We start from the raw sequence: 24,828 nt of genomic DNA on the forward strand, positions 1-24,828 counted from the left end.
CGTAAATTTACTCCAGTTCACTCTACTTTTCCTCCATTACAGGCATACCTCATTACCTCATTTTACTGACCTTCGCTTTATTACTTCACAGGTGTTGCTTTTTTTTTTTTTTTTTACACATTAATGGCAAGACCCTCCACCAGCAAAAAGATTTCAGTTTGCTTTATTGCAAACTCACTTGATCATGATGGGCTGGAACTAAACCTGCAATATCTCCGAGGTATGCCTATACTTACCTTCTTTTATTATTGAGATATAACTGATGTAAACATTGTATTAGTTTCAGGTTACAATATAATGGTTCAAAATTACTTTTACTTTATTGTTTTTTATTGTATCCTTTTGCACTCCATAGCAATTAGCTTTTGGAAAAAGATGTCGTATAATTTAAAAAAAAAGTAAACTATCCGGAATTCTACAATGAACTTAAAATCAAACCCAGTTTATTCCAGATCCGCAAGAATCTCTCTTCTCTTTTTCTCATGATCTCTAGGGCTGCAAATGGTATAGTAGCTCATTCCTTAGAAGAAGGCAGTTAATCACAACACACACCATCTTGTCAGAGAACACATCTCTGGTGTACTGAAATGAGAATGTTAGCTGACAATAGATATATTGATGAGAGCGTGTGTGTGTGTGTGTGTGTGTGTGTGTGTGTGTGTAGCAGAAGCAGAGAAAGTTTTGATTCACCCTGGAGATAAATAAAAAAAAAAAACGGTGACATTGTCACTTGGTTGCCTCTCCTGTATCTCCCTCCATCATTTATTGGTCTTTTAGAACTGAGTCACATTGACAAGTTCGATTCTCCCTAAAAGCACATCTCTTGCCTTTGCATTGTCACTCACTGGGATACCTCAATTCTTTCTTTTGCATGGTGCACACTTTTACTTCTGAACCTCACCCTCTTCATTGCCCTTCCCAGCTTGGCTTTCTTCCTCGGTTTTCTTCTGTTCTTCACAGCCTTCAACACTGAGCAAAGTAACATATGATGCTCTTGTTACACAGCTTTTTCTTTTTTATGGAGAGGCCATTACAAATTTGCAGAGATAAAAATAACAATATGAATGATGTATTGTGCAAATCTTTTTAAAAGCCTACAAAAACAGCAGAAAGAAATCAATTAGAATTGCCATGGCAACGACCAACAATTTTATATGCAAGAATGAAATAAAATAAGAAAAGTAACAAAATGGAAAAAGCATAAACTGATTGAAATGCCATAAAGTGTGTATGAAGTAAACACTGTAGAGTGAAGATGCATTAAAAGTGATTTTATTAAGGTAAATGAAATATAGTTTAACTCTTCATTTCAAACAAGCTAGGTAATTAATGAAAGAAACTGTTATTAATGAACTCTTAATGATGTAATTTTAAGTTAAAATATTTTTGGAAAACAATTTTAGATAGATTGGGAAAGTAAATTAAAATGTATAAAATGCAATTTAAAACAATATTTTATAGGAGAAGATTACTCCTAAGAATATTTAAGCACATGTATTAAATTTGATAGTTAGGGGTAAATTAAAGATGCGGGACTTGATATATCACAGAAGTAACTGATGGAAGTCAGAAAAGAATACAAAATTCTAGAACATGTGTGATCTGGGTTCCTCTTCTTGCTCCCTAGAGTTAGGATAGCAACTCCCATGTCCTAGATCAGTGTTCTCAACTCTGCCTGTACATACGAATTACCTGGGTCATCCAGATTTATGTATCCCAACAATACTGTTGTCTGGAATGTATCCCCAAACTATTAAATTAGAACATTTGGGGATGTAACCTGGGTATTAGTATTTTTTAAAGCTTCCACACAATTATACACAAAATCAGTGTTGAGAACCAGGGTCGAGTCCGTCCTTCAGCTTACTTGCTGCTTACCCTCCTACTGTATTACCAGGACATTCCATATCTCCCTGTATGGCAGTCAGAATAATGACTCCTCCCTGTAGATATCTGTCTCCTAATCTTTGGAACTTGTGAATATGTTAAGTTATATGACAAAGGGGAATCAAGGTTGCAAAGAGAATTAAGGTTGCTGACCAGCTGACCTTAAAATAAGGAAATTATTCAAATGAGCCCAATATAATCACAAGAGTCCTTACAAGTAGAAAAAGGAAGCAGAAGAAAATGACATATATGGCAGTATGAGAAGGACTCAGCTGACAGGCTGCAGCAAGAGGGTCACCAGCCAAAGAATATGGGCAGCCACTAGGTGCTGGAAAATGCAAGGAAATGGATTCTCCCCTGGAGCATACAGAAGGGATATTGCCCCAATGACACCTTGAATTTAGCTCAGTGAGACCCATTTCAGACTTCAAATGTGCAGAACTATAAGATAAACTGTGTTCTTTTAAGCCACTAAGTTTGTGATAATTGGTTATAACACCAATAGAAAACTAATACATCCTGTGACCATAAATTGTCAAAAAAAAAAAAAAATTCTGGGTCTTTTATGGTTCAAAAAAGGCAGTATGACTTCTATACTTAAGATGTTTCTCACTCTTCTGCCGTGTTGCTATAGTGAATTTGCCCTTTGTGGCTCCATAGAAGTTTACTCTGAGATGCTGCTTCACTGTCCAGATTCCCGTTCAGGACTCTGTCATCCTTTAAGAGATAGAGCTCCTTCCATTTTTATTTCAACTAAAGATTCCCTACAGGTTTTTTTCCTCAGTTGCTTCATTAATGGTCAGCTTTTCTACTGGTCTCTTTTCCTTTCAGGAATCTATACCTTTAGGATTTATATAACTTTCCCTTTTCTAATGTGAAACATATGCTGCCTGATTAAGGTTGATTTTTCTAGAAAGATCTTCTTCCATATAAGAGTAAAAAACACAAATTAATTCATCTATAGCAGGTCTTCCAGTTATATGGCATCTTCCACTGTAACCTGAGAATAATGTAGACTCCCAGTGTGATGCAGCTAAGGCTAAACTTTATTTGGCTTTCATAAGATCTTTTGGATACTAAAATATGTTTATATATCTGACAGCTTTTGATGAGTTAAGAGAGTTGGCATAAGGAGTACCAAAATTTAAAAATGTCACCATTGAAGATATTATTCAGAAAATAACACTGGTGTTCTCACTTTGCCATAATATCATCACTTGTATGATGAGTAATCTCACCTTTTGTTTAGTTACTGGACTGGGGTCCATTTCCATCCATGCTATCATCCAAATCCTATGAGAGAAAAACTTGGTATTAATTGTTAATGGTAGTGTGAAAAATTATACCTGAAATTTCACTGCTCCTGCCAATTTGTTTCTCTCTGAAGTGAAGGCATCAGATGTAGTTGTAGTTTTGCCCTAATACAATGATGATTGTGTTTTCAAGTATAATGATGTTATTTTATGGTTGTTCCTACCTTGGAATAAAACATAATCAGTATGAAATTCTTGAAAGCCCACATATGAAAATATGGTGAATGTGTCAATATCTATGGAGCAGCAATTAGTGGGGTAGTGGGAAAGAAAAATGGGCAAAAAGAAGTGAGTGAAATTATGAGTATAAACTGGTGAAAGCATAAAATTTATGTTTATTATTTCTTCCTTTCAAGTTTCAGAGGTAGAGATTTTATTATAAGTAAAAACAGGGCTGGGTTATGGTATCTAAATTATATCTCAATAGAGCTGTTAATTAAAAATAAAAAGGCACTGGGCACCTGCTTCAGCTTTAGATCCAATGTCTCCTCTAGGTTTAATAGGTGTCCTAGAATCTCAATTCAATTTTAGGAAAAAGAAGCAGCATAATGGGGATAAAGGAGTGTATACATCTATTCTTTATTATTGTCACTTCAGGCAAGTGACAGGCACTGCTGCTTAATTTAATCCACTCTCTCTCCTAGAAGAGGCAAAGCTTATTTAATTTCATGTAAAGTGTTTACCAATGCAAGAATCAGCTTTAAATGTGATTAAAGTCCTTAATGAGCTCTACTTAGAACTAAAGGGTATAAAGGAAAGCATTTTATTTTGATTTTCTCTTCAAAATAGAAGGGGCTAATATAAGAGCAAATGTAATGCAAAGGTAAGTTAGAATCCTGAGTTATTTCTTTGTGAAACCAACAGAAAACATGGAATCCTTGTGGGAAAAATTATATAAGTAGGTTATAAGCTCCAGAGTACTCTAAATGAATAAACGGTGTGTTGGGAGAATGTATATACATATACATGTTGAAAAGTTCAACATATGTTCTATATAATAATTGGTAAATATAAGAGTCTAACAATAACAAAAGAAAGCAATTCAAAGAAAAGTGATACAAGCATGCTTTACTAGAGTTAGCAGATTAAAAGCTTAAGGTCTATTTTTTTCTTGTTTTTGTTGTGGTTTTAACTTTATGTTGATGTAAAGGAAATACATTGCAGTAATTTTGGTCTTAGCTAAACCTGGGTCAGTTCTACCATGAGCCAGCTTTTATCTGGGGCAAGTTACTTTATTTCTCTAAATCTAGTTTTCCTTATAAGTAAAAGGATGAATAAAAAATACCTTGAGTAGTTATTGAGAATAAATAATGTGTATAAAGTACCTTAGACATAATTGGTGCTCATTACATATTAGTCTCCTCCCTACCCTTCGATAATCGTGTTATGCCTAATAATGACTAAAAAATTAGTCTTTGAAGAAAAGAAGAAAGGAAAGAAATAGAGAATAATAAAAGAAGTTGAATAGGCAGAAAATGTAAAAGGTGGTGAGAGGTTCCTTACTGCATTAACTTATATGGCAGATAGATTAACCAAAGCGATCTTAAACTGATTTTTTTCAATATTCTTCCATCTTAGCATATATCTATATATATTTCAAGATGCAAATCCCAGAAACGAGAATGAGACCAAATTAAATGCATTTAAAACTAACAGGATTCTTTTCACTCAAAAAAGCAAAATAAATAAAACCGTGAAGCAGTAGCTTTGAAACGTGAAACACAAAATCAATTTAGTGGTCTCAAACATTTAAAAAGATTAAGTAGAGTAGAATGGAACATTTCAGAGTGTATGACACTTTTATATCAGACAGATAGACACACACACAATGTATATGTGTGTATCAGGTCACAATGTAAAATGTATTTCTTACTGTTAGTTGAAGTAAAAAAAAAAAAAGTTTGAAAGCCACTATTCAAAAGGAAAAGAAATAGCCACGTTCTTTTTAATAAATTAGATTCTCTCTTGGCCTTGTTGATGACAGTGTCATTGGTTCTAGGGAAGGTAGACTCCTATCTCTCTATGTACTTGTCCTTGAGTCATGTCCAAGCTATTCACATGTTATTTCAGATCACTATGTACCTTTATCAGTACTTCAATACATTCCATCAGGAGAGAGATGTAAGAAACATTTTCAAGTTGGATAAGAAAAAAATGTGAAAACAAATGATATTTTCATTTTCTTCCAATTCCTGATAGCTCTTCTGAAAGATAGTACCAAAAAATATTAAAAGAAGAGGAATACAAAATAGATATTCTGCTTTTTTCTAAAGAATATTTTCCTAAATCATCTAAAAGCCATAGGTTGATGAAGGTATTTTAATGTATGGATAGATGTAAGATATTACAAAGGAAATGGCTCTGAAATAGATTGGTTTTGGTGGAAAAAAACAAACAAACAAAAACAAAATTTGACAACGTGAAAGCTAACACTTAATGAACTTGTATGCTGGGCCCGACATTCATTCAGGTACTTTAATAGAATTATCTCATTTAATCATTAAACAAAGGCAGGTAGTATATATTCCTATTTTACATCTGGGAAAAGTGAATCTCTGATTAGTTAAGTCACTAGCTCAATACAGCCACAATTCTAACCCAGATCTGCCATTTAACTCCAAGCCTGAGTTACATCCACCCCACCTTTTTCTTGGGGCACTTGCTCTTCCAGTTCTGCTTCTTGCTTTTCTGCCCCCGTCCCACGGAAACCCATTTACCACTGCTGTTAGTGCTTCATGCTTTCTCCTCATCAGAACCTATTCTCTGTAGTAAGTCATCTATCCTCTGGTAACTCTACTGTTTTTCCTCATGTTGTAAGGGGAATCCAACCTTAAACTAAGGAAATTTCTCCAAAGTGGAATTTCAGACATTGTGGAAAAGGTCAGAGAAATTACAGGGATGGGGAATAGGGGAAAAGGAAAGGGAAAGAAGTACTTTATGATGTTCCTGTATCTTTCCAATAAGACATTGTTTAATTTTCCCTATCTTTAATAGTTAGTTCTTCCAAGATGATAGAAAGTTGCTCAATCTGTAATCTGCTTCAAGATCGACCTGACTCCTGCGTATACTTTGTATTCCATATCTGTTTGAGTCCCATTTACGTTGCTTACATGCTGGGGCTTTTCTTGCTTAAAACAAATTACAGTTAAGTAGGCCACCAGAGATCTCATTTCCTTGCTTTTAATTCCACTCTATGTACCCCTAATTAACTCATGCACAAAAAAAAATTATTACTAAAAAGTTGAGTCAGTGGAAAGAAGTCACCATTGTCCTTCTAGCAGTGCGTGGTTTCTTTGTTGTAAAGTTGACATCAGTCTTCACACTTTCAGGCCAGAGTACTGTTATATCTACAAGTAAAGGTGCTGAGGCTCTCCTCTATCTCACCAGGTGCCAAGGGTACCCTTTGGCAGCAGTCCCCACCCCCTGAGCCGTGGACAGGTACCGGTCTGTGGCCTGTTAAGAACCAAGATGCACAGCAGGAAATGAGTGGCTGGCAAGCAAGAAAAGCTTCATCTGTATTTGCAGCTGCTCCCCAGCGCTAGCATCACCACCTCAACTCCACCTCAGATTATCAGGCATTAGATTCTTACAGGAGCACTGGTCCCTAGTGCCAAAGAAGTTAGGGACCATTGTCCTTTGTTTAGTGGTCCTGGTTCAGCACAGCAGGCAAGCATCCTCACAGGGTAACCAGGTGGTGATACCATAAAGATCATGGCAGGGACTCATGGCAAATATTGCTCCTGCAGGGCTGGCAAGGGTTCTAGTATAATTTCCACTCACTTAAAGCCTGTGTTGGTATCAGCACAGGCTCTGGGTGCAGGTGCATAACATTTCTGCTAATGCAAAGTCATAAAAATATTCTCCTATGTTATCAACTATTAGTGTTATTGTCTTGCCTTTCACATTTAGGTCTATAATCCATCTATAATTTATTTGGTTACATTGTGCTGTAGGGGTACATACAACTTCATACTTTTTCCCATCTGAATATCTAATTGTCTTGGTTCTATTTTTTTTTTTTAAAAAGACTATCCTTTCTCTTCTTTCTTGCAGTTAGTGCCTCCTTTGTCATAACTGAAGTGTCCAAATATGTATATGTCTGTTTTCTTGCTTTCTCTATTCTGCCCTATGCTGATAACACACACATTTGATATCAGGTAGAGCAAGTGCTCTAATATTGTTTTTCATCTTCAAGAATATCTTGGCTATTTTTTAACCTGTTCCACTTCCAAGTTGGAATTAGTTTATTCAATTCCCTTACCAATCACTTGAGATTTTGATTGAAATTACATTTAATCTATATGTAACTTTTCGAAGAATTATAGTTTTTATGGGATTCAGTTTCAATTCTAAGTTCATAGGATACCACTCTATTTATTAGGTTTATTTAAGATGTCTCTTAATCAGTTTTTATAGTGTTATCTGCAAAGGCCTTAGACATTTTTTATTTTGATGTATTCCTGTGTCCATAGTATTTTGATCTCATTTAAAATTGAACCTTTAAAATATTTCATTTTCTATTAGGGACATATAGAAAACATTGACTTTTATGTATTTAGTTTTAGCCCATAAACTTATAAATTCAATTTTGAATTTGAATATATTTATATATTTTTTTGTTTTCTGCATATATAACCATATATTCTGTAAGTAATAAGTTTTTCTCCTACCTTTCCCATCCTTTATTTCCTTTTCTTGCCTTGCTACACCAGTAAGTAACGTTAAAAAGCATAATGTCAAAAAGACAATATCTATTTCTAAGAATGTTTGTATGAGGATTTTCTTTCTACAGATATCTTTTATCAGCATAGGAAAGTTCCTTCTTTAATCTTTTTTATACATTTTTATTATGAATAGATATTGAATTCAATGACCTGAATATAGTCCTGGGAAAATATGACATGGTCATATACTTGCTTATATTTTATATTTAGGATTTTTGCATCTATATTCATGAGTGAAAATAACTGGTAGCTGTCTCTTCTTTTATTGCACTTGTCAGGTTTTGATATCAAGGTTATTCTAGTCTCATTAAGTGATTTGAGGACTGCTCCTTATTTTTTAATTCCCTGGAAGTTTTTTATTCCTGTAATAATTTCTTCCTTAAATGTTGGGTAGAACTTACCATTGAAATCATCTGGGTGGGCCTAGAGTTTTATTTGTGGGAAAGACTTTAATTGCTGAGTCAATTTTATATGACTATTCATAGTCTCTATTTCTTGAATGATAAGTTAAATTCACCCAGAAATTTCTCCATTTCATTTAAGTTTTTAAATTTTTGACATAAAGTGTCTCATAGCATCCTCCTTTCATCTTTTTAATGTCTGTAGAATCTGTAGTGGTATCCCCTTTTTCATTCCTAATATTGATTAGTGTGCCTTCTCTTCCCTTTTCTATGTCATTCTTGACAAGGCCTTATCTCTTTTATCAACTTGTCGAAAGAACCAAATTTTGGCTTTATCGATCCTCAGTATTGACTGTCTTTTTTATTAACTTCTGTTCTAATCATTTTTTACTTTCTAATTTCTCTGGGCTTAATTTGCTGTTCTTTAATAATTTCTTTATAAGTTTGCTTAGATCACTGACATTTTAGCCTTTCTTCCTTTCTAACATGTTTATTTAAGGCAATAAATTTCTTTTTATGTACTGCATTAGCTATTTTCCATAAGCTTTTATTTAACATATTTCCATGATTTGCTTTCATCAATTTATTTTTAATCACCATTGTACTTTCTTCTTTTACCTATTATTTAGAAGAATAATTATGAACTTCCAAACTTATGGAAAGTTTCTACTCATTTTTATTAATGTCTACTATAATTTCATTGTATTTGAAAATACATTCTATTGATTTTATAGTTATGCCTACTTGAAAAGAATGTGTATTTGCAGCTACGTCTATTAGGTCATTTTTGTTACTCATGTTGTTTATTGTTTATTCTTTCTTTTTTTGTTGTTGTATGATTCTATCAGTTACTGATAAGTACCAAAATTTTATCACTATAATTGCGGATTTGTCCATTTTTCATTTTAGTTATATCAATGCTTGCTTTATATCTTTTAGACCATGTTATTAGGAACATTCAAATTTTAAATTATTTCCTCATGGTGAATAGGACATTTTATAATTTACAAATGCCATTTCTCTATAGAGTCTATGCTAATGCCTTTCACCTGAAAATCTATTCTATTATTGGTATAGCTACAGTTAACTTCTTTGAGTAGGTATTTAAATATTTTCTTTTTCTTTTAACTTTTACTCTCAAACTCTCTATACCCTCATATATAAATGTCTCTATAAACAATGTATAATTGAGTTTTCTTTTGTTTTAAATCTAATCTGCACATCTCTTTTTCAAACTGAATTCTTGGTCTTTTGTATTCACTGTAATTACTGATATGTTTGTGATAAATCTGTGGTCTTATTTTGTGCTACTTATGCCAAGTGTTCTATCTAGATTATCTTTTTTAGCATTCCAATTTTTGTCTCTACTAGCTTTCATGTTGCAATTTTATTCCATTTTTTTGAGGTGGTTTCACTAAAAATAACTTATTTTCTTACTGTATCAAACTTTAATGTTAATTGATAATATAATTCTGTTGTTTTCTGGCTTGCTTTATAACTATAGAGAAGTCAGTTCTCAGTCTGCTCTTCTTTTGAAAGTAATTTTTCTTTTTTCTGATGCTAGTTTTAAGATTTTCTTTTTGTCTATGGTTGTCTGTATTTTCACTATAATGTCTAGGTGTGGGTTTATTTTAATTTATTCTGCTTAGGGTTCACGGAGATTCTTAAAATTATATATTAATGTCTTTTGCTTTTGAAAAATTTAGAGTTTTTACGTCTGTCTCACTGTCTCACTCCACCCTTTTTAGGCTAAAATTTCTCACTGATGTCTCATATGCCTCTTACCCTCTCTTTTGCATTTCCCTTCCTTTTGTTTCTTCGAGCTATATTCTGAATATTTTCTCTTTTCTGTCTTTCGTTTTATAGATTTTTAATTTAGTTACATTTATTTTTTAAGTTTGATTTTTTAAAAATGCTACATTACATTTTAGAGTCTCCAGTTTACTTATGATATTTTTAAGCTTGGACTTTATTTCATAAATGCAACAAGCATGGTTATTTTATGAATCATATCTAATAATTCTGATAACTCTAGTTTGGAGTCTTCTTTATGTTGTTTATCTTTCTTCTGTTACTCACCCATTGCATCCTGTTCTCTTAAAATCCCAGTTATTTTTCATTGCATATTGGATAGTATATGTTACAAATTATTTGGAAGACATTTGAGACCTGATATGGCGATATCGTCCTCCTGAGATGATATTCATTTGCTTCTGCAAATAGTAGTGGGTGTTTTTCGAGAAATATCTTAATATAATGTCAAAGTTTGAGTTTACTTCTACTATTAAAAGATGCAAAACTGACTACAAATCCATGCAAGAGCTGGTTTACCTGCAGTTACTCCTCATATTGAAAATAGGACCCTTCAGATTCTCAAATCAAATGGCGCTTGATTTATCAAATCCCTATTCTTGGTAGTTTTCAGTCTTCAACTTCAGTTTGTCCAGTCCTGGGGACACCACCAATAGGGTGGTTCAGCTTTGCAGCTGCTTCCCCAGACTTGGCAAATGCCTTCAGGGGAAAAAGAAGCATGTTTGAGGGCTGGATTTCTCTCTCTAGTTTCTTGTCTTCTATATCTTTATTCCAGATTTTCTCACTATCTTGGAACTCTTTGATACTTTTAATATGGTGCTGTTTGTACTTCATCTTTTTTACTTGTCTTTCGATAAGAGGACAAAATACCTAATTAGATATGACAGAAAGTATAAGTCAATAAGTTATTATGTAAAAATATGCTATTTTGATAAGCTATTTATAGTCTATTAGAAAGTATTTAGAGATAAATAGATAATCATAAAAATAGCTAAAAGCAATAGAATTGGACATCCTTAGTGGTTTCCTTTGGGAGTGGTGTTACAGATGAGAAAGGGTAAAGAAGATAACTTTTATTTTCATAATATACCTCTTTGTTCTAATAGAACTTTCGATCATGTTTACATAATGGCAGAGGTCTCTCAGTGTTCTTGGTGTTTATTCTCCCTCTTCCTTTTGGTAATAGAGGGCCATCTAACTATAGAATACATTGTCCAGCCTCTTGGAAAGGTGTGTCCAACATGGTAGTGGCTCGGTTTGGCCAACAGATATATTACTGACATGTGAAACTTCCTTAAGCTCACTGCCTTCACTTTCTTAAACATGAAACTACTTATCCTGGACTTTTTCTTTCTCTTTCTTCTTTGAATTTAGACATCAAGATGAAATAGCTTCAACCATGCAGATGAAGGCAACACCCTAGGAGACAGTAGAACAAGGCAGAAAGAAGCCAAGGTCATGAATGATCTGCAGTTTGAGTGCCCTGGACCACACACATTCATCTGGACCATTGCATGGTAGAAAAACACATCTCTATCATACTTAAGCCACATATTTGGGGTCTCTTTGTTACAGTGGTTTAGTCTATACCCTAACTAAAATAATATGGAACATATTTGGATAAAAATTTTAAGATAAAGTATTTTATAAAAAGTATGATGGTGCCAGGAAATGTGAGTTTGATTTCTGAGGGATGGTGATTTTAGAGGAAGAGGTTTTTTATGACAGAATTCTTCATGGAAATCTGGGAATGTATAATGTTATATGCATTAACCAAAAAACATTGAGATAGTCTTGGAACCATCCAAAGTGAAAAATGAACAGAGTAAAAGGTTACTAAGCTGTCTTGAGAGTAGAGCAAAATGTACAACTATGATGTGAAATTCCTGATTAAGAATGAAACTTTTCTCAGTTAATTGGCATCAATCATTATAAGAGTCTAGATGAGTGATGAGAGTCTGGGTACCTGTGATCTTCTTAATTTGTATGCAATTTATACAGATAAAACTCTATAGAAAGGTCATTTATAGGTACAGTCTAATAATAATAACAATAGCCAATGTTATTGAGGAATTACTATGTGGCAAATACTGTGCTATGTACCCCACATGTATTATCCCATTTAATCCTCATGACACTATGATGTAGGTACCATTGTTATCCTCATTTACAAAGGTTTGGAAAGGTCACTGATTTGCCCATGGTCACAAACCTAACATATGACATAATTGGTATTCAAACTCAAGGTATTTGATGCCAAAGTCCTTGGAATCAACAACTATGCAAGATAGCAGTAATCAAATAGTTTGGGTGACTCTAAAAAGCTGAGAATATCATATGTGAAAGAAGACACTGTGAGGAAAGGTATTAAAGGGAAAGGCAGAGTGCCAGAGTATGTTTCTGGGAGCAGAACCCCTGGGGCAGGTGATCCTATGGCAGCAAGTGTACCTATGGCAGAGCATGGGAGTGCTTCCACCCTGTATGTGTTCTGAGCCCATTTTAGCAGAGATTCACCAAACATAATTGGGGATGGATGTCCAGTGTTCAGAAGCTCATAATCAGGGCAGCCAGAATTTCTTCTTGAAATGGCGGTGCTTAAAGTCAAAAGCCAGCTGAGAGCAGCAGCAGGAGCAGCCGCGATAGCAACAGTAGCAGAAAGTGAGTGATGTGATAGTTAAGACCTCAGGGAGAATGCAGAATAATGTAACAGCTAGAGAAAGAAATGGGCTAGAGGCTGGATGGAAGGCGCTTTAGAGAACAGTGAGATGAGAGAGTCTGAGGAGGACAGAAACAGGTTGGCAGCATTTGACTATCCTCAGAGAAGCAGAAATAATGATAGCAATGAAAACAGCAGCTGGCAGAGGGACTGGAGAGGCAACCCAGAGAGAGAGAAGAAGGTTTGGCAGGAACTTGACATTTTACATACCTGGGAAAAGCTTTGTGTGTCTTTTTTTCTTTTTCTTATGGGGTTTAAGGAAATAGCCTCTCTGGAGATCCTTTCACTTGAATGTCTATCTTTTCGACTGTCACTCTACTTTAGTATGCAGTATATGGAACAAGGAAAAGTGAGTCCTTGTATAAATATGACTTGGGCAGAAATTTAATTTTTCACTTCATGCAATTAAATACTATAGCCTATTCATGATTATCATTTGCCATTAAGCTACATGAAGAGTGTCTGAAAGACTGGGTTCCATGGTCAGGCTCCACCCCTGAGTTGCTCAATGATTTGAAGGAGCTTCCTTCTCTCAGACTAAAAGATGACTTCTAAAATCCCCTCAGTTCTCTGATTTTGTTTTATGCCTATCTCAGGGAGATTCTGCAAAAGACTGTTTGGAGCATTTACCTTAGATTATGGTGGATTTCCCTCCAACACCCCTCTATAGAGACACGTGGACACGCAAACCTACCCATATGCTATGATATATGCACTAATAGTTTCTTAATGTTTTCCAACCTTCTACATATCACAGCAAATATAGAAAATGATATTTGTACAGCCATGACAAGGGCTGAGGAGCATATTATCTCAATGTACCTATAACACATTCTTACCCTGCCATTGGGAACTTATCTCATCCATTAGACAGGTTAGCACTGTTGGCTGTACATTAGAATCACCAGGGAGAGGTTTTGCGGTTTTTTTGTTTGTTTGTTTGTTTGTTTGTTTTTTAATCAATATTCAGACCCCACTCCAGAGAAAGTAAATCTAAATAGCTGGGAGATAGGTCCCTGGCATCAGACCTTTTAACAACTTCTCCATATGTTCTAATGGCAATAGTTTAAGAACCATTGCATGAGTATCTTAAAAGTAGGGACTATGTCTTGTGAACTCAAGTAAAGTGCTTAGTATATAGCAAGCACTCAATAAATACGTGCTGATTAATACATACCCTAGATAGCATAGCCATGGATAATCCTACACCAGGTTAAAAAGCTAGTTCAATGTTATTGGTTCCTTCCCCTCAGGAGGGCCATCTCTACTGAATTCCTAAGTACTCCTGTCACTTTCCTTTCTTTATCCTAGATTTATGCCGTGTTCCAACTCTCAAGTAACCACCACCAAATTTATCACAAGATGTTAAACAATAAGAAATATCTTCACTTCCCAGGTCCCATTAAAATCTCCTCCAAAACATAGAGGCAATATGATACAGTGGACACATCAGGTATATATATACACATACACACACACCATTGGTTTTATTGTGCTTACAAGAGTGAAAATCTATTTGAATTACCTATTAACCTAGTCAGATGAACATAGCTGAGGGAGAAAACTTTGGGTGAACTCAAAAATATTTATCATGCTTCCTTCCTTCATGGTCCCATCTTAGCATCCTAGACTTTTTTTCTATTTTATTTCCAAACAATGGTTCAATGTTTAGAAATCCTGCCAAAGGAAATCCATTCACAGATAGGGCTTAGAGACACAAAGAACAGTCACTGGGTCAGAGACTTTCTTCTCCACTCTGTATAAGGTTGGGTCTTCACCCCACCATCAGAAAGGCAGTTAGGGGCATCAGCATTTGTGGGAAGAGGCATAGCTCTCTGCTTTCCCTTCTCCCTGATGACCCTTGAGTTCTACAATCAAAACCTTGAGGCTGATAAGAACTTCCCCCAAGGTAACAATTACTAGATTGTGGCTTCAAAACTTCATTAATTTCTTTGCAGGACAAATGTGCTGTTGCACCTGCCTCTATGCCTGCCCTTCATCTACCATTTTCTAGAAAATAAATGAATATTTTAGGTGTCATTATTTAAAAGTTGCTGGTCACTACCATACATGTGTAGACTGGCTTCTGCCACCTCAAACTTTTCCTCTGCCATCAACACTGACCACAAGAAGAATAAAACATTTTAAAGAAAAAGATACATATTTATATACATCTATGCATATATATTTTCATATACCAAAAATATCAATTTGAGTCCTTTGTAGGAATATTACTTTGTTAAGAGACTATGAGCTAGCTACCAGTTATTGAGAATTCACACCTTCTGGTATATTTTTATTGTACGGAAGAAATTTCAGAATTTATTTCTCTGTGTTCCATTCTCTCACATATGTGGAGGTGATGTTTTAGGGGAGTTATGTAACATCTAAGGCTGGACGGGGCAGTTCTTACAGAATATTGTTGGTTTGCCTATGTGATAAATCTAGTAACTCTACTCCTAGATCCATGCCAAAATTATAGTTTTCAGAAACTTCTGTATAAGGATTTAAACAGTTTTGTGCATTGCCACCAAAATGTGTGTTCATTTTTCTACACCTCCACACCTGGCAGTGTTTCAGCCCAACATTTGCTACAGTATTTTGAGTTCATCTTGTTTATTTTCTGCTTTATTTTTTCTCCTGATGTACATTTTATGTGAAAAGCCCAAGTTATATTTCCCATGTATACTGCTTAGCCCTGCTCCTAAATCATACTCTTCTCAATTCAAATACACTTAAAAGTAACATGCACTTCAGAGTTTAGAATTTTTACTTTCCACCTCAGCTTTTGTAGCTCATGTCCAGAGTAGCTATATTATATTCCAGATCTATAGTACAAAATTGCAGAGGTACACTAAAAGTGTATGTTTGCTACAAAATATTATTTCTTGGAACATAATTTCAGAACATTGATAAGATATCTTTAGGGCAATGGGACAGGTAGTGAACACTCCTTGGTGCATTGTTAATGGGGTGCAGTATACATAATGCCCAGAATTTGAAGTGAGATGATCTGGATTAATGGTTCTCTCATGGTGGGGGGTCCCTGGGCCAGGAACACCAGCATCATCTGGAAACTTGTTAGAAATGTAGTTTTGGGTCCTTCCTCAAATTTACTGAATTGGAGATACTGGGGGTAGGATCCAGAAATCTGTATTTTAACAACTCTCTCTGTGCCACACAATACACCCCATGGTTCTGATGCATGCTAAAGTGTGAGCATCAATGGTGTGTATTTAAACCTCAGCTCTGCTGCTACCTCATTTCATGGCCTTGGAAAGTAACCTTTCTGAGCATTGGTTTTTACTCCACTTTTTCTGTTTTTTTTTTTATCTCTGTACTCAACTGTTTAAAGACAGAAAGGCAGGACTTGCTGGTGAAACTGATGTCAAATTGGGAAGTGATCTGCCAATCTCTGCTTTACAGATGCCCCAGTACTCACAAGTGATTCTCTTGGCTGTCTTTGCATTTGGGGTTCATCGTGTGGGTACTCTGAACTGACTTTTCCCAGTAAACCTGTGAAAAGAGAGGCTAGGATCAAAACTGAGGATCCTCTGGACTCAGAATGTAAAATGCTTTAGGATCTTTTATGTTCATCTATGGATATATATTATAATTCCAGAACTGCAGGAAAAACTTCCCCTTGCCATTCTGTTATGTTTGCAAAATGTATATAATTATACACTGTACTCTCTGTTTCACAAAATTTTTGTGACTGTCAAAAGAGGAAATGATTATGAAGGTACTTTGAAAACTGTAGAGTACTATGCAAATACTAGTTTTTGTTGTTATCTAAAACTCCTGAGAAATGTTTCTGTTCCTCTTTCTCCATCCTTTGTAATTCCAGTCTCAACAGAGAAAATGAGGGCTCTTTGCTTCTCTGTAACTATTTAGTTGTCAGACACATCCCTCTCTTATCTGTTGTATGGAGTTCTGGTAGTCAGGCCTCTTTTGGTTCTGAATAACAGAAACCCATCACAAAGTCATTTAAGCCAGAAATGGGATTCATGAGGAGATAACCAGGGTATCCCACAGAAACAAAAGAAGGGCTATAAGGTACCAGGGCCTCAAGAGATGCAGGTGGAGAGTGAGACCTACTAAAACTTTTTTTTTTTTTTTTTCTCCTGCTGGCAGGCTCTCATTCCTATCAGTCCTGACTTCGTCTGGCTTGTTTTCCCCACTTCAGCCAGGTTGTCACCACATGACAAAAAACATGGCCACAAGTACCTACAACTTTGCGACTCCTTAGAAAAAAAGATAGCATCTTCCTCCCACTGTCCCCAGATTAATCCCAGGAAAGGACTGTGATTGGACCAGGAGGATGGGGTCATGTGACCATCCCTGAATGAGGAGTAGAGAGTAGCTCATGTGGTACACATTATGTGACCAGAAGAAGGGTAATGGGGAATCTTGTTAGGAAAACCAAAACTAACTAACTAATTAACTAAGACCTCCATAGGAATCATCTGGCTATTCAGATGTAAGGTCTGAGAGGATGCTTGAGTTGTATACCTTTGCCACTTCTAATGGCTCATATGAGGACAGAAGAGGATTCACAATGCTCACATGTAAGAATATTATAAAATGTTTTTCTAAGCACAAAACTCAAGTCATAAATAAAGCGTTCATTTTTTTTTTTTGAGTGAATCCAACAAGTAATTAGTTTATCATTTGTTAATGAACAAGATCTAGATAAGAAATAAAATCCACACCATTGAGATTGAAAGGAGTGGGTGATGTGCCTGCCCTCAAAGATCTCCCCATCCAGGGAGCTAAGCCACCCAGCACATTGGTGATGTACTCTGTGCTCCCTCGGGGCAGTTTTTGCCAAGAAAAGACAAAAGGATAGCTTATGGTTTCACGTGGGTATTGTATAGCTGCACAGCTTCTCTCTGAAATGCAGACTACAAATAGTCAAATCATGTCTATGCTTCTGAAAATATTTTATGTTTTTACTTTATTCCTTAGATCAAAAACACCTAAAATTTCTTCCAAATTATCTATAACAAGAGACTACAGCTTCTTAAAACGATACACACATGGGCCAGTGTAGTATAAATTAATGGCTGAGAGATGCAGGGTTTGAAAAGTCAAGTACTCCCTAAGAGCCATGGTAGCAACAACTTATGAATTTATATGTTGTTACAGATTAAAGTAATTACTTAGACTGGCTCAGGGAACCCAAACATAATCCCCACTCTTAAAACAAGTTATAGATTGCAATTTCATCTTGAAAGCTCTGGTTAGACCAGTACATCTTATCAATAATTTTGAAAACTATATTTCCACTGAGAAATTATAAAAGAAATAACTGCCATTCAATTTCTTTATGCTTTGCATTCTTTCAGAGTCGGCAAACATAAAAAAGTCAGCAGGTGGAGCTCCTATTCCCTCGGCAGGCCTGATAGAAGTCCTTCTCTTGAAAGAACTTTCAATTACAGCCTCTCTCTGGCAGCCAGTTCTAGGCTCCCTACAGACAGTATCAGAATAATACATGAAAATGCAAGACTGTGAAACATTACAGTGCGCTGTCATAGGTCAGGAAAGAGAAGAGGGAAAGAAGAGACAGAAACCTTCTATTTTGTTAATTTTTTTTGCTATCTCCCCCATTTTACATTTCTTTTCAATTAACAAAGAAGGTGCCATCCTTCAAGAGTGAGACGTGGCAGGATATACTAATTCGTTTGTTCCCTGGTATACTTTACACCAGTTCTCTCTCCTGCTTGTGTTCTGTCACCCTTTCACAATGTGGCACTTCTTTACAACTGAGTTCAGCATTCGATCAGAAATAATAGCCAGCAGGAGAATGAAAACAATATGGAACCACAAAATGCCTTGGACTCTCCTTCTAAACATTTTTTTTCTCGGTTCTCCTGGCAAGTAAATTCACAAAAAAAATTTAAGTATCTCTCTGCTGGCCACTAAGTCTGATAAGTTCTCTAAATTTCTCATAAGGGTGTGTGATTGTCATTTTGCAGCCGGTGATTACAATAAAAATTTCCTTTAATTCACTACATTCGATATGCACCTAATTCCTTTAGTGCGAAACCTACTTAATGTCTTGTTCAATTTGCCATTTTTAAAGGAGAATGAGAAACTGGGTGATCAAATACATTTCCTATAAGGACCTGGCACGTGGTATCATGTGATAGCAGACGGTATGTGAAAGCCTTTGTGGGAAATCTGGCCTCTGTTAAGTAGGCTGTGAATGTGCAAGGTTGCGCGTGTCTCCTCAGAGTGTCATTCAGTCACCCTAGCATCTGTAGGAGAATAAACAGCATCTATCCACTTTCATAACGAAATCTAATGTGAACGACCTCAGGAAAGTCATGGAGCTGCAGGTACACACGGCCTGTGGCAGTATGGTCAAAGGCACAGAACAGAGCTAATAGAATTCACTCCACAGGGGCACTGGGCTTGGACAGGCCATGGACATGTGCATTTATCAGACTCTGAAATAGGAAACCACAAACAACTGAAATCTCTGAGGGCCACAAGTGAAAAAGCGGAAAGAACACAAGGTTCCAGGTGTGGTGTTAAAATTTCTCTTTGTCTATCCTGGCCATGTCAGGGAGAAAAAGGAAAGAGTGCTGAGCCCATCCGAAGTATCCTCTCTCCTGAGGGCTTCCAACCCTTTGCACATTCTGAGAATTTTGTGGTGCTCTCTTGATCACACTGAAGAGGAGCTAAATTTGCTCTGCAATACACATCCAAGGCAGCATGCTAATGAGAATTATTATTAAGCAATGTAGAGTTGGCACCAGTCTCCCGCAATCTGCTCAGAGGCAGAATCAGGAAGGGCAGAGGCAGAGAGTCAGAAAAGCAGCTTTACTGAATGCTCTTCTGGACCTGATTAGTTTTGGTCACTTTCAACACAAAGCAAAGCCAAGTATGATCGTAAGCTTTCACAAGCATGCCACCGTTTTTCCACTGTAATGTATCTGACCTTGCCTTAAAGAGTCTTTTAGATTTTACTGTTGCTTTGAAAACATTCTTTCCTTCAAGAACTGCAAAAGCAAGAGTTTTGGTAAATTTAATAATCAAAGTACCAGAAAGACCCATTTGCTGTGCATTTTGGGATTTCTTTTGTTTAATACCCCCATCTCACTCTCAGAATAGGAATTATGTCTCAGATCCTTTCCTGGTATAATTTTTAGAGTATGCTGTGATATATTGTTCAGATGGAAGAGACTGGACTACCAGTCAGTGTCAAACAGAGGATTCCAAAATTAGCTATTATGAACGAATCTCCAAAGGGTTAGACCAAACCCCCTTTGTGAAAATGGAGCATGAAACAAATGGCTTGGAAATAAAATCACAAGACCAAAATAAAAGATCATTTTCACATTTACATTAGATTTATTAAAGGCATTTTATAAATCTATAAATTTATAAAAAAAATCTATAAATCTATAAAAGGCATTTTATAAATCTATAAAAGCACATATATATATATGTATATATCCTTTTTCACTCTATTGATAATTTATTAAAATATTGTTCTATACCTTGCTTTTCTCCCTTTCTCTTAATAATAATTTATGTTAGAATTGGATCTATATCAGTATACTTGGATCTATCTCATTTATTTTTTTTTAAGATCTCCTCAGAAAGCCTCTCCTGAACCCCAAGACAGGGCTATGGGGGCCCCTCTGTGTAAGCAGTGATGCTCACCATGATATATTGTAATCTTCTGTTGTATAGGTTTTCATTATCTTCAGCTGGAAACAATAGAAACCCAAAGTAACTTAAAGAAGGAAGTTTTTTTGTTTGTTTGTTTGTTTTTGTTTGTTTTTACTCTAAAGTCTGGAAGAAGGCAGGTCAGGGCTAGTATGGAGCCTCTTCTCTTTATGTCCTCAGGGAAATGGCTTCTATCTTGTTGCTCTACCATGTGGGACCTTTTTGCCCAAGGGCACCTTTGTTCAAGATGGCCCCTCCAGCTCCAGCCATACATCTATACTCTGGTCAGCTCTCATTTCTTTTAATGACTACATAATATTCTGCTGAATAACAGGGTCATAATTTGCTTAACAAATACCCTACCAATGGATATTTAATATTATGCCTTTATTTCGAGACCATCTTTTGAGAAGCCAATTTTTTTTTTTTTGCAAGCCTAGGTAATCTTTCAATGTCCAGGCAGATTTCACATTAAACATCAAAATAATGCACATGAAAATCTGATCCATGTTAATGATATTAATAACAATAATAATAGTTATCAATACTGAACACATTATATACATGAATTATTTCATTTAACATTACAATTCTCTGAGTTAGTATTATTATTCTCATTTTACATGTGAAGAAATAGGGTTGGGGAGGTTAGAATTTGATTCTAATTGCTTAAACACTCTTTACTTAATATTCTTCATTACATTAACTCACTTTTTACTTAAAAATTACTGTAGAAAAAACTTTGTATCATTTCTACAAGTAAAAATTCAGAGCTGCTTGCCATAAATGCAAGGTAAGAGTTAAAATATATATAAAACTATTCAAATTTAAAATTTTCAAAGGTACCACTTAAAACTACCTTATGTATATAAGATATGTATAGCACACTTATAAAACATTGAATCACAGGATAAAATCAACATTGAAACTCAAAATTCTAATTATTTCTTAGTAATGTGCTCTATCTAAAGCCAAATATTGCTTAAATATAACATTAGAATACGTACTTATTAGCTATACTATTAACACACTGAGTAAAAACATTTTTATTTTACCAACTTAAGGGTCAAATAAATGAATGTAATATAGCAAATAACATCTATTTCATTCTTGTCTTTGGCTTGCCAATCCATTACATCTGCAAGTGAAGTTATCAAGGCTTCTCAGGCTTCTTTTCTTGTGCTGTAAAGAACTTCAGAGTATGTTGTATGGGGAAGAATCAGGAATAAAGCAGAAATAGGAAGGAATAGTTAACAGAGAGAAAACCCCAAATATAAGAGCCTGGAAGGTATAGGAAGAAGGTATTCTGGGCTTCATAATCATACCTTTAATGATTTGATTCTATACTGGGCTTTGGAAGAGCAAACCACAGGCAAACGTAATCCAATATGCTACACTTTGTGGTAGTGTTTTTCATAGTAATTACCCTGGGCACCCTCTGAAAATTTTGATTCCTGAGCCCAACACCAGACTTTCTGAATCAGAAACGTGAATAACAACAATAATAGTTATGGATAATGGATATATTCCATAAATCAGCCTTCAGAAAAACTCCCTAAAAAACTATCTGTGCACACTCAAGTTTGTCTATAATTTTCAGATAGAATCCACTTTAAGAATATCTGATATTAGAAAATACATTTGATTTGTAAACAGATAACATAGAGTGTGATTATTTTTAAATTATTTTTATTACGTTTAAGTGATATTCTTTTTTATGTGCTTCTGAGTTACCAATCAAAATGAATAGACATTAGAAATATTAGGAAACTTTATAAATTTAGTGATCATGATTTGAGAAACAATTGAACAACATTTATTAATTACCTACTACTATGTGATATATTAGGCACTGCACTAAACGGATTTACAAATGTGAGAACTGTTTGCAGAAAGATAAGTTTATGAATGACTTGAAAATATGATTTGGCACAGTGATGGTTTCCCGCAACTTCCATTCTCCTAATTTTTCTTGTAAACAGAACCCTTTATTTTTAGGTGAGATGTAGTATTACCTTTCCTAGTGTCTTTTGCACCTAATATAATGATATGTCTAAATTCAGGCTAGTAGGATGTGAGTGAAAGCGGTGTGCTCAATTTCTAGAAGAGAGCATTCCCCCGTCTCTCCTTTTGTCTTTCCTGATATTCTGCAGACAGGCTCGATGGCTACAGACATCTTGATTCTCAAGGCAGCCTTGGGAATATAGGTTGTGCCGAACAGAGCAACAAAAAAGAAGGACTTAGGTTGCTCTCACTGTAGAGCACATACCAGCCCTGAATCACTTCTATATTTATAAATCAGACTAAAAAGGACTTTGAATGTGCTAAAGTCACTATCTGGGGGCGGGGGGCTTTCTGTCACTTGCAGCCAAACCAAAGCTTAACTATTAAAGATAATTGTTCTTGAATTTGGAAGCAATATGCTAGAAGCATGAATTTTGTTTTAGATGAGACTTTGTTTTTAGTAAAATCTAGGGCTAAATATGTACATCCCTATATTTTGGTAGGGGACAGTTAATCCCAAGTGTTAAGAATGGTGGGCTGGAAGAAAGGATAATTATGTAATGTGATAGAGGTGCTAAATATTGCTACAATGGCAATCACTGCAACATATAAGTATATCAAATAATGCATCATATATCTTAAATTTACATAATGTTATATGTCATTTATTTATTTATTTATTTATTTATTTATTTATTTATTTATTTATTTATTTATTTAAATGGTAGGCTAGGACTTCCCTTTTGTCTTTTTCTAAAGTGTACTTTCCTTACTTATAGAGGTCATCATGGGAGTCACTCTATTGTCTCTCAAGCCCAGTGGGTCTTCCCATGGTTGAGTTAACAAGAGGCAGATTAACTGCCTATGAGTTGGGGTTGGAATGCAATGCTCTCCTCCACCCAATTTCTGATGGCAAGAAAAAGGATAATTGGACTGAGTGAAAAGCTTTTTCTTTTCTTCGGAAAGGCTCTTCAAATTGTCATGGTGTTTTTTTATTTGCTATTTAATGTTGTTCAAGTAAAAATAAATGAAAATGTTAAATAATTAGCATGAATTTTACTATTCTTTATTTTGTGCATTGCCAATTTTAAAGCAAATATGAGAGCACTGAATTTGTATGCAGAATTATTGAAATTACACAATTCGTATTTCATAGCTCATAATTGCAAATGTATTTGTTCTTACTAGAACAGTGGAATCACTGCACAAAACTACTGTTTTTCTTTCATCCCTTGATATGTGCACATTCTACAAATACTTTCTACCTTCAAGTTATTGAAGAGTAAGGAAGGACTGACTGGCATCATTTTTAGTTAAGTGGTTAGCTAAAACAAGGGACGTAACATGAGTTGGAAAGGATATGATACTGAGTAGTTCATGTTTCCTAGAACATCATTGCCTTCTTTCTGAATCCGAAGTAAGTTCTAGTGCAAACAAAAAGCCTAGCCTTTTGTGAGTGTTAGAGCCTCTGCTTACTCAAACATAGATGTAACAAGCTTACCTTGTACTTGCTTTGAATCTCAGTGAATTGCCACTTGTCCTGGTTCCAGAGGAATTTCATGCTAATGGGACATCCTGAACACTAGATGTGAATGGGTGGTAGAAAATGGTGGCACATCTTCAATAAATGGTGCTGGGAAAACTGGAAAGCCACCTGCAAAAGAATGAAACTAGACTGTTGTCTATCACCACACATCAACATTAACTCCAAATGGATTAAGGACCTAAATATAAGACCTGAAACAATTAAATGCATAGAAGAAAACATAGGAACTAAACTCAAGGACCTTGGACCTAAAGAGGATTTTATGAATTTGACCTCAAAAGCAAGGGAAGTAAAAGCTAAAATAAATGAATGGGACTACATCAAACTAAAAAACTTCTGCTCAGCAAAAGAAATCATCAACAAGGTAAAGAGAGAACCATCCAAATGGGAAAATATATTTGCAAGCAACACCTCCGATATGGGTCTAATATCCAAAATATACAAAGAACTCATATGACTCAATAACAACAACAACAAAATGATCCAATCAAAAAATGGGCAAAGAACCTGAACAGACACTTCTCTCTAGAGGACATACAAATGGCCAACAAATATATGAAAAGATGCTCAACATCACTAGCTATTAGAGAAATGCAAATCAAAACCACAATGAGATACCATCTCACACCTGTTAGAATAGCTATAATCAACAGGACAAGTAATAACAAAGGTTGGAGAGGATGTGGAGAAAAAGGAACTTTTATACACTGTTCGTGGGACTGCAAATTGATATAGCCACTACGGA

At 35.3% G+C, this 24,828-nt stretch overlaps 1 long non-coding RNA gene across 4 annotated transcripts in view; it reads left to right on the forward strand.

The window, feature by feature from the left end:
- The window catches only part of LOC120621104 (uncharacterized), a 109,317-nt gene extending 85,068 nt beyond the window's left edge, over positions 1-24,249 (forward strand). For 2 of the 4 annotated variants that reach the window (XR_005658099.1, XR_005658094.1), the window contains exon 3: positions 11,512-11,793. This is a non-coding gene — a long non-coding RNA (uncharacterized LOC120621104). Of the gene's footprint in view, positions 1-106; positions 221-11,511; positions 11,794-24,061 lie in introns of those variants that run through there. The other 2 variants (XR_005658089.1, XR_005658086.1) reach the window with 2 other exon arrangements.
- Positions 24,250-24,828: the final 579 nt, after the last annotated feature.

Source organism: Pteropus medius, unplaced genomic scaffold (genome assembly GCF_902729225.1).
Source record: "Pteropus medius unplaced genomic scaffold, Ma_sr-lr_union100, whole genome shotgun sequence".
NCBI lineage: Eukaryota > Metazoa > Chordata > Mammalia > Chiroptera > Pteropodidae > Pteropus > Pteropus medius.